We start from the raw sequence: 9,959 nt of genomic DNA on the forward strand, positions 1-9,959 counted from the left end.
AAAAAAGCAGAAGCTGGATATCCCTTTTCGCATGGTGAAGTTATTCATTAGGCTTTGGATGAGAGGAAGGAAATCACTCAGGGATTTCACCACGAGGCCAGTTATAGAGTTGAATGACTGTGATAGGAGAAAACTGAGAATGGATCAACAACATTGTAGTTACTCCACAATAATAACCTGAATGACAAAGTGAAAAGAAGGAAGCCTGTACAGAATACATATATTCCAAAACATGCATCTTGTTTGCAACAAGGCACTTCAGTAACACTGCAAAAAATGTGGCAAAGAAATGTACTTTCTGTCCTAATGTGTTTCGGGCATATCCAACACAACATATCACTGAAAGCATGGTGGTGGCTGCATCATGTTATGGGTATGCTTGTCATCGGCAAGGGACTTTTTTAGGATAAAAAAAACGGAATACAGCTATAAGCACAGGCAAAATCCTAGAGGAAACCTGGTTCATTCTGCTTTCCAACAGACACTGGGAGATAAATTCACCTTTCAGCAGGAAAATAACCTAAAAAACCAAAGGACAAATCTACACTGGAGTTGCTTACCATTATGAATTCAGGCTGTAACACAACAAAATGTGGAATAAGTCAAGGGGTATGAATACTTTCTGAAAGCACTGTAATTGCCCCCTTACACTCAATAACTGGTTGTGCCACCTTTAGCTGTAATGACTGCAACCAAACGCTTCCTAGAGTTGTTGATCAGTCTCTCACATCGCTGTGGAGAAACTTTGGCTCACTATTCCATGCAGAACTGCTTTAACTCAGGGACATTTGTGGGTTTTCGAGCATGAACTGCTCATTTCAGGTTCTGCCACAACATCACGATCATGTTTAGGTCTGGACTTTGACTTTGAAATTATAAAAAAAAAAATGTAGGAACTCAGTCGGGGCCTCACCTTACTGTTGAGAATTAGATTGGTAGAATATACAAGGTGCACAGTGGCGTATATTCATGGAGCCAAGGGAAGCCCCCCAAAAAATGTACCATGAAAAAAAACACACAAAAAACAACAACAAAAAACATACTAAATAATGCTTCCTCTCTCTGTGTTTCATCATTTTCCTTCAATTCACAAGAGGCTGAATGTATCTCACCAGAGAAAGCATTCGAGTGAGCGAAACAGCACCCCTCTGTCTCTGTACATGTAACCCATCTTTCTTTCTTTTTCTTACCTTTATTTAACTAGGCAAGTCAGTTAAGAACAAATTCTTACTGCCAATGATGGCCTACCAGAAGGCAAAAGGCCTCCTGCAGGGATGGGGGCAGGGATTAAAAATACCAAATAAAATAAAAATAGGACAAAACACATATCAGGACAAGAGAGACACCACAACACTACATAAAGAGAGACCTAAGACAACAACACAACATGGCAGCAACACATGAAAATGCAGCATGGTACTGTAGCAACATAGCATGACAACAACATGGTATTAACACAACATGGTAGCAGCACAAAACATGGATGATTTCTGATGCTGTCTGGTCAAAAAGAGTATAATATTGTTGCCGCCCGTACTATTGAATGCAAGGGAAGTCAGCAAGCATTTGGCCTCCTTTGATAAAAAAAACTACAACAAAATCCAATCCGCCTTCAGCTAAACTGAGTGAGCTCAACTGTGAATGGTCCTGGCTCACCAAAAAAAAAGTGTCAAGGGAAGCCAGTTTGTATACTGCTCAAAAAAATAAAGGGAACACTTAAACAACACATCCTAGATCTGAATGAAAGAAATAATCTTATTAAATACTTTTTTCTTTACATAGTTGAATGTGCTGACAACAAAATCACACAAAAATAATCAATGTAAATCCAATGTATCAACCCATGGAGGTCTGGATTTGGAGTCACACTCAAAATTAAAATGGAAAACCACACTACAGGCTGATCCAACTTTGATGTAATGTCCTTAAAACAAGTCAAAATGAGGCTCAGTAGTGTGTGTGGCCTCCACGTGCCTGTATGACCTCTCTACAACGCCTGGGCATGCTCCTGATGAGGTGGCGGATGGTCTCCTGAGGGATCTCCTCCCAGACCTGGACTAAAGCATCCGCCAACTCCTGGACAGTCTGTGGTGCAACGTGACGTTGGTGGATGGAGCGAGACATGATGTCCCAGATGTGCTCAATTGGATTCAGGTCTGGGGAACGGGCGGGCCAGTCCATAGCATCAATGCCTTCCTCTTGCAGGAACTGCTGACACACTCCAGCCACATGAGGTCTAGCATTGTCTTGCATTAGGAGGAACCCAGGGCCAACCGCACCAGCATATGGTCTCACAAGGGGTCTGAGGATCTCATTTCGGTACCTAATGGCAGTCAGGCTACCTCTGGCGAGCACATGGAGGGCTGTGCAGCCCCCCAAAGAAATGCCACCCCACACCATGACTGACCCACCGCCAAACCGGTCATGCTGGAGGATGTTGCAGGCAGCAGAATGTTCTCCACGGCGTCTCCAGACTCTGTCACGTCCGTCACGTGCTCAGTGTGAACCTGCTTTCATCTGTGAAGAGCACAGGGCGCCAGTGGCGAATTTGCCAATCTTGGTGTTCTCTGGCAAATGCCAAACGTCCTGCACGGTGTTGGGCTGTAAGCACAACCCCCACCTGAGGACGTCGGGCCCTCATACCACCCTCATGGAGTCTGTTTCTGACCGTTTGAGCAGACACATGCACATTTGTGGCCTGCTAGAGGTCATTTTGCAGGGCTCTGGCAGTGCTTCTCCTGCTCCTCCTTTCACAAAGGCGGAGGTAGCGGTCCTGCTGCTGGGTTGTTGCCCTCCTACGGCCTACTCCACGTCTCCTGATGTACTGGCCTGTCTCCTGGTAGCGCCTCCATGCTCTGGACACTACGCTGACAGACACAGAAAACCTTCTTGCCACAGCTCGCATTGATGTGCCATCCTGGATGAGCTGCACTACCTGAGCCACTTGTGTGGGTTGTAGACTCCGTCTCATGCTACCACTAGAGTGAAAGCACCGCCAGCATTCAAAAGTGACCAAAACATCAGTCAGGAAGCATAGGAACTGAGAAGTGGTCTGTGGTCCCCACCTGCAGAACCACTCCTTTATTGGGGGTGTCTTGCTAATTGCCTATAATTTCCACCTGTTGTCTATTCCATTTGCACAACAGCATGTGAAATGTATTGTCAATCAGTGTTGCTTCCTAAGTGGACAGTTTGATTTCACAGAAGTGTGATTGACTTGGAGTTACATTGTGTTGTTTAAGTGTTCCCTTTATTTTTTTGAGCAGTGTATTTGGCTTCACTCCAATCACATCACATCGAGCCAGACGCTTTTGACAGTAAAATTGTTGAGTTGATGCATCTCGTTGTGTTGTTGTCCTCAGTTGGCCCTTTCATAAATTATCCATAGATGGAGATAGGGGTTTGGACTTCTAGTTTTACTTAATTCCATCATGGTGGCCCACTCATTAGGCTGGGTTAGGTGGCCACCTATGGCAGCAGATTGACGAGGGAGGCATTTTCTGAGCTAAACTGCCCAAGACACACATCCAACAACACATAAAACCTCACCTAATTCTGCCAAAAAATTATGAAAATTTCTCTCATCCATGGGCATATGGGCTTTTTAGGGGAGGATGCCGCCCTTTGATAAGCAGTGCCCACTTTGTCAAAGGCAGGGGTGCAAAATATTTAGCTTGTCCATTCCCAGCACGCCTCTCCAGCATGGTGTTGGAGAGACTCATCTCTGTAGAGTTCCAACAATGTTCTGTCAAACAAATAATGTAACATAAATCATGTAGCAGATATAGGATATGGTAGAAAGAGTAGGTGGCCTTTCTGTAGCTTACAAGCAGGAGATAAAATGTATAACAATGTAATGAGACACTTTTTACATCATGCAGGTTTCTCCCATCAAATAGCCTAACCTGGATGGTGCTCAATCAAATAAAAAAATTAGCTGTCATGTTAACAAACAACATATCCTAAAAAGAGGACAGGTCAAAGTAAAATGGTCAATTACAAATGTTGTCCAGGAGTTTCACCCCATTGTCATGATCAGTAGTTCAAATCAAATTTTATTTGTCACACGGCGAAGCTTCGCCCAAGCGATGTACTGGGCTGTACGCACTATCCTCTGTAGCGCCATAACGGTCGGATGCCAAGCAGTTCCCATACCAGGTGGTGATGCAACCGGTCAGGATGCTCTCGATGGTGCAGCTGGAGAACGTTTTGAGGATCTGGGGATCAATGCCAACATTTTACAGGGGAAAAAGTGTTGTCGTAACCAAAATGTAGTAACCAAAAAAGTTAAACAAATCAAAATATATTTTAGATTCTTAAAAGTAGCCACCCTTTGCCTTGATGACAGCTTTGCACACTTAACATTCTCTCAACCAGCTTCACCTGTAATGCTTTTCCAACCATCTTGAAGGAGTTCCCACATATTCTGAGCACTTGTTGGCTGCTTTTCCTTCACTCTGCAGTCCAACTAATGCCAAACCATCTCAATTGTTGAGTCCAGGTGAGTCCAGCACTCTATCACTCTCCTTCTTGGTAAAATAGCCCTTAGACAGCCTGGAGGTGTGTTGGGTGATTGTCGTGATGAAAAACAAATTAGTCTCACTAAACGCAAACCAGATGGGATGGCGTATCGCTGCAGAATGCTGTGGTAGCCATGCTGGTTGTGTGCCTTGAATTCTAAATAAATCACTGACAGTGTGACCAGCAAAGCACCCCCACACCATCACACCTCCTCCTCCATGGTGGGAATCATCCGTTCACCTACTCTGCGTCTTACAAAGACACAGCGGTTGGAACCATACATTTCAAATTTGGACTCATCAGACAAAAAAAGGACAGATTTCCTCTGGTCTAATGTCCATTGCTTGCGTTTCTTGGTCTCTTCTTATTATTGGTGTCCTTTAGTAGTGGTTTCTTTGCAGCAATTCGACCATGAAGGCCTGATTCACGCAGTCTCCTCTGAACAGTTGAGATGTGTCTGTTACTTGAACTCTCTGAAGCATTTATTTGGACTGCAATTTCTGAGGCTGGTAACTCTAACTTATTCTCTGCAGCAGAGGTAACTCTGGGTCTTCCTTTCCTATGAGACCCAGTTTCATCATAGCCCCTGATGGTTTTTGTGACCGCACTTGAAGAAACTTTCAAAGTTCTTGAAATGTTCCGCATTGACTGTCCTTCATGTCTTAAAGTAATGATGCACTGTCGTTTCTCTTTGCTTATTTGAGCTGTTCTTGCCATAATATGGACTTGGTCTTATACCAAATAGGGCTCTCTTCTGTATACCAACCCTACCTTGTCACAACACAACTGATTGGCTCAAATGCATTAAAAAGGAAATAACTTCCACAAATTAACTTCTGACAAGGCACACCTGTTAATTGAAATGCATTCCAGGTGACTACCTCATGAAGCTGGTTGAGAGAATGCCAAGAGTGTGCAAAGCTGTCAAGGCAAAGGGTGACTACTTTGAAAAATCTCAAATATAAAATATATTTTGATTTGTTTAACTATTTTTTGGTTACTACATGATTCCATATGTGTTATTTCATAGTGTTGATGTCTTCACTATTATTCTAATATGTAGAAAATAGTGAAAATAAAGAAAAACCCTTGAATGAGTAGGTGTGTCCAAACTTTTTACTGGTAGTGTGTGTATGTGTATATATATTTTGTACTTTCTCCCCAATTTCGTGACGTCCAATTGGTAGTTACAGTCTTGTCCCATTGCTGCAACTCCTGTGCGGACTCTGGAGAGGCGACGGTCAAGAGCCATGCATCCTACGAAACGCGACCCTGCCAAGCCGCACTGCTTCTTGACACACTGCTCGCTTAACTCAGAAGCACCAATGTGTCAGAGGAAGACATGGCGCTGAAGAACATGGCTGACGTTTTTCATTCTCCCAATTGTGCAATTTTGTACATTTTTTGCATTTTGTGTAACTTGTGTACATAATGTGGCTGCTACCGTCTCTTATTACTGAAAATAACTTCTGGACATCAGACTGGAAGAAAGCTTTTCCTTTAACACATCCGACGAGAAGGATATCCTGCTTCACTGGAACAGGCCCAGATCCACGCCTTTTGCGTGAAGAAAAGACGCCGGAAAAGGGAACGCACATCGGGGATCCTTCTGAGAAGCCAGAGACGAGCGACTAAACTTCCAATGCCTTCCATTCTCCTTGCTAAAGTGCAATCTTTAGAAAATAAAATGTATGACCTACTATTAATATTATCCTACCAACGGGACATTAAAAACTAACATCTTGTGTTTCACCAGAGACGTGGCTGAACAAAGAAATGGACAATATAGAGCTGGTGGGATTTTCCATGCACTGGCAAAACAGAGACGCTACAGTTGAAGTTGGAAGTTTACATACACCTTAGCCAAATACATTTAAATTCAGTTTCACAATTCCTGACATTTATTCCCAGTAAAAATTCCTTTTTAGGTCAATTAGGATAACCGCTTTATTTTAAGAATGTGAAATGTCAGAATAATAGAGAGAATAATTGTTCTGCTTTTATTTCTTACATCACATTCCCAGTGGGTCAGAAGTTCACATACACTGCATTAGTATTTGGTAGCATTGCCTTTAAATTGTTTAACTTGAGTCAAACGTTTCGGGTAGCCTTCCACAAACTTCCCACAATAAGTTGGGTGAATTTTGGCCCATTCCTCCTGACAGAGCTGGTGTAACTGACTCAGGCTTGTAGGCCTCCTTGCACTGAGTTTGAAGGTAGGCCTTGAAATGCTTCCACAGGTACACCGCCAATTGACTCAAATGATGTCAATTCGCCTATCAGAAGCTTCTAAATGACATCATTTTCTGGAATATTCCAAGCTGTTTAAAAGGCACAGTCAACTTAATGTATGGAAACTTCTGACCCACTGGAATTGTGATACAGTGAATTATGTGTCTGTCAACAATTGTTGGAAAAATTACTTGTGTCATGCGCAAAGTATATGTCCTAACAGACTTGCCAAAACTATAGTTTGGTTACAAGAAATTTGTGAAGTGGTTGATAAACGAGTTTTAATGACTCCAACCTAAGTATGTAAACTTCCGACTTCAACTGTACGTCTGGTAAGAAGAGGGGTGGGGGTGTGTGTCTTTTTGTGAATAACAGCTGGTGCACGATGTCTAATATTAAAATAAGTCCCGAGGTATTGCTCGCCTTAGGTAGAGTACCTTATAAGTTTTATGCAGTCAAACTTCAATCAGTTTTACAACATTTTTACCAGCATGTCACATGTGCATCCAGGGGGGGAAAAAAAATCCTAGACCACCTTTACTCCACACACAGAGATGCATATAAAGCTCTCCTCCTCTCTCCATATGGCAAATCTGACCACAATTCTATCCTCCTGATTCCTGCTTACAAGCAAAAACTAAAGCAGGAAGTACCAGTGACTCGCTCAATACGGAAGTGGTCAGATGACACGGATGCTACGCTACAGGACTGTTACACTAGCACAGACTGGAATATGTTCCGGGATTCATCCAATGGCATTGAGGAATACACCACCTCATTGATGAAGCCGATGACAAAGTGCATCGATGACGTCATCCCCACAGTGACTGTACGTACATATCCCAACCAGAGGCCATGGATTACAGGCAACAATCGCATTGAGCTAAAGGCTAGAGCTGCCGCTTTCAAGGAGCAGGAGACTAATCCGGACGCTTATAAGATATCCCGTTATGCCCTCAGACGAACCATCAAACAAGCATTGCGTCAATACAGGATTAAGATTGAATCCTACTACACCGGCTCTGAAGCTAGTCGGATGTGGCAGGGCTTGAAAACTATTACGGACTACAAAGGGAAACCCAGAAGCGAGCTGCCCAGTGACGCGAGCCTACCAGACGAGCTAAATGCCTTTTATGCTCGCTTCGAGGCAAGCAACACTGAAGCATGCACGAGAGCACCAGCTGTTCTGGATGACTTTGTGATAACACTCTCGGTAGTCGATGTGAACAAAACCTTTAAAACAGGTCAACATTCACAAAGCCGCTGGGCCAGACGGATTACCAGGACGTGTACTCAAAGCCTACGTGGACCAACTGTCAAGTGTCTTCACTGACATTTTCAACACCTCCCTTACCGAGTCTGTAATACCTACATGTTTCAAGCAGACCACCATAGCTTCCTTGGGCACAGGGACTAAGGTAATATGCCCAAATGATTACCGCCCCGTGGCACTCACGCGGTAGCAATGAAGTGCTTTGAAAGACTGGTCATGGCTCACATCAACAGCATCCTCCCGGACACCCAAGACCCACTCCAATTCGCATACCGCCCCAACAGATCACCGACAACAATGAGACGGCCTATAGGGAGGAGGTCAGAGAACTGGCAGTGTAGTGCCTGGATAACAACCTCTCCCTCAATGTGAGCAAGACAAAGTAGCTGATCGTGGACTACAGGAAAAGGCAGGTCGAACAGCCCCCCATTAACATCGACGGGGTTGTAGTGGAGCGGGTCGAGAGTTTCAAGTTCCTTGGTGTCCACATCACCAATGAACTATCATGGTCCAAATATACCAAGACAGTCGTGAAGAGGGCACAACAAAACCTTTTCCCAGATCCTCAAAAGCTTCTACAGCTGCACCATCAAAAGCATCCCTACTGGTTGCATCACCAACCATGTATGGCAATTGCTTGGCATCTGACCTTAAGGCGCTACAGCGGGTAGTGCGAACGCCCCCAGTACATCACTGGGGCCAAGCTTCCTGCCATCCAGGACCTATATAACAGGCGGTGTCAGAGGAAAGCCCATAAAATTGTCAGAGACTCTAGTCACCCAAGTTATAGACCGTTTTCTCTGATACCGCACGGCAAGCGGTACCGGAGCGCCATGTCTAGGACCAAAAGGCTCCTCAACAGCTTCTACCCCCAAGCCATTAGACTGCTGAACAATTCATAAAAAAAAATCGCCACCAGACAATTTACATTGACGATGCAATTCCTTAAACCGCTACGCCACTCGTGTGACCGAATATATATTTGTACTCACCCTCGGGCGAATTGATGTAGTCGGAGCTAGATTCCACAAATCCTGGTCTTGGCTCAGAAAGTTTCGTACACTAAACTTTCTTGTGCCATTATCCTCCAGTAGCCTAGCACATTTTCCAAATGAGCTAACACTGAAAAGTCTCTCTCATTGAAGACAAGGAGCAATGAGCTGAGTAGGCTACCCCTTCCTCTGTCTCGTAGCCGCGTAATGTAGATTAGAACTCTTTCAAGGCATGTCTGTCACGTGACATTTTTGGGCTGCACGCAGCCTCAGTGTGCTCATTGTCTAGGTAGCTAGATGGACTGGCTAGTTAGCAGACTTGAAAAGTTAGTTTTTAGCTTGCTATGCTAGCATCACAGAGCACTTGCTAAATTAGCTTGCTAGCTAACAACGATTCCTCGCTGAACAATGACTCCTACTTGTATGAGGGGTAATGCACTTCAGTGAGAACAAGTTTACCATCCAGATGCATGTCTGGGTACCCTGCCTAGCTTTGAAAATAAGCTGTGTTGGTTTCAGCTGAGCTATAATGTAAACACAATTAGATATTGATCAGCTTCCAAACTCATTTGCGTAGACTACCTAAATAATATTGAATAGTTGATGGCATGATGTTGAAACAATGACGTTGATTCAAACATACCATTTTACTATCAACATTGAAACAATGTCAAATAAAATGTCTAATCAAATATGAAATTCAACATCATTTCAACCATCCAAAATACAGTATATTGAATATAGGATGAAAAATATGCTTTTTAACACAATTTCAACATATACATAATCATTAGAACTATGTTGAAATTTGATGTAACAACTTTTAAGTCAGATTTTCATTGTATTTAAATTGAGATTTTACCCTAATTTCAATGTTTACAACGCTGGTTGAAATGAGATTTATTTATTTTTTAAACACGTGTGCTCAACGGGAAGTCTGT

Source organism: Salmo salar, chromosome ssa20, assembly GCF_905237065.1.
Source record: "Salmo salar chromosome ssa20, Ssal_v3.1, whole genome shotgun sequence".
Taxonomy (NCBI): Eukaryota; Metazoa; Chordata; class Actinopteri; order Salmoniformes; family Salmonidae; genus Salmo; species Salmo salar.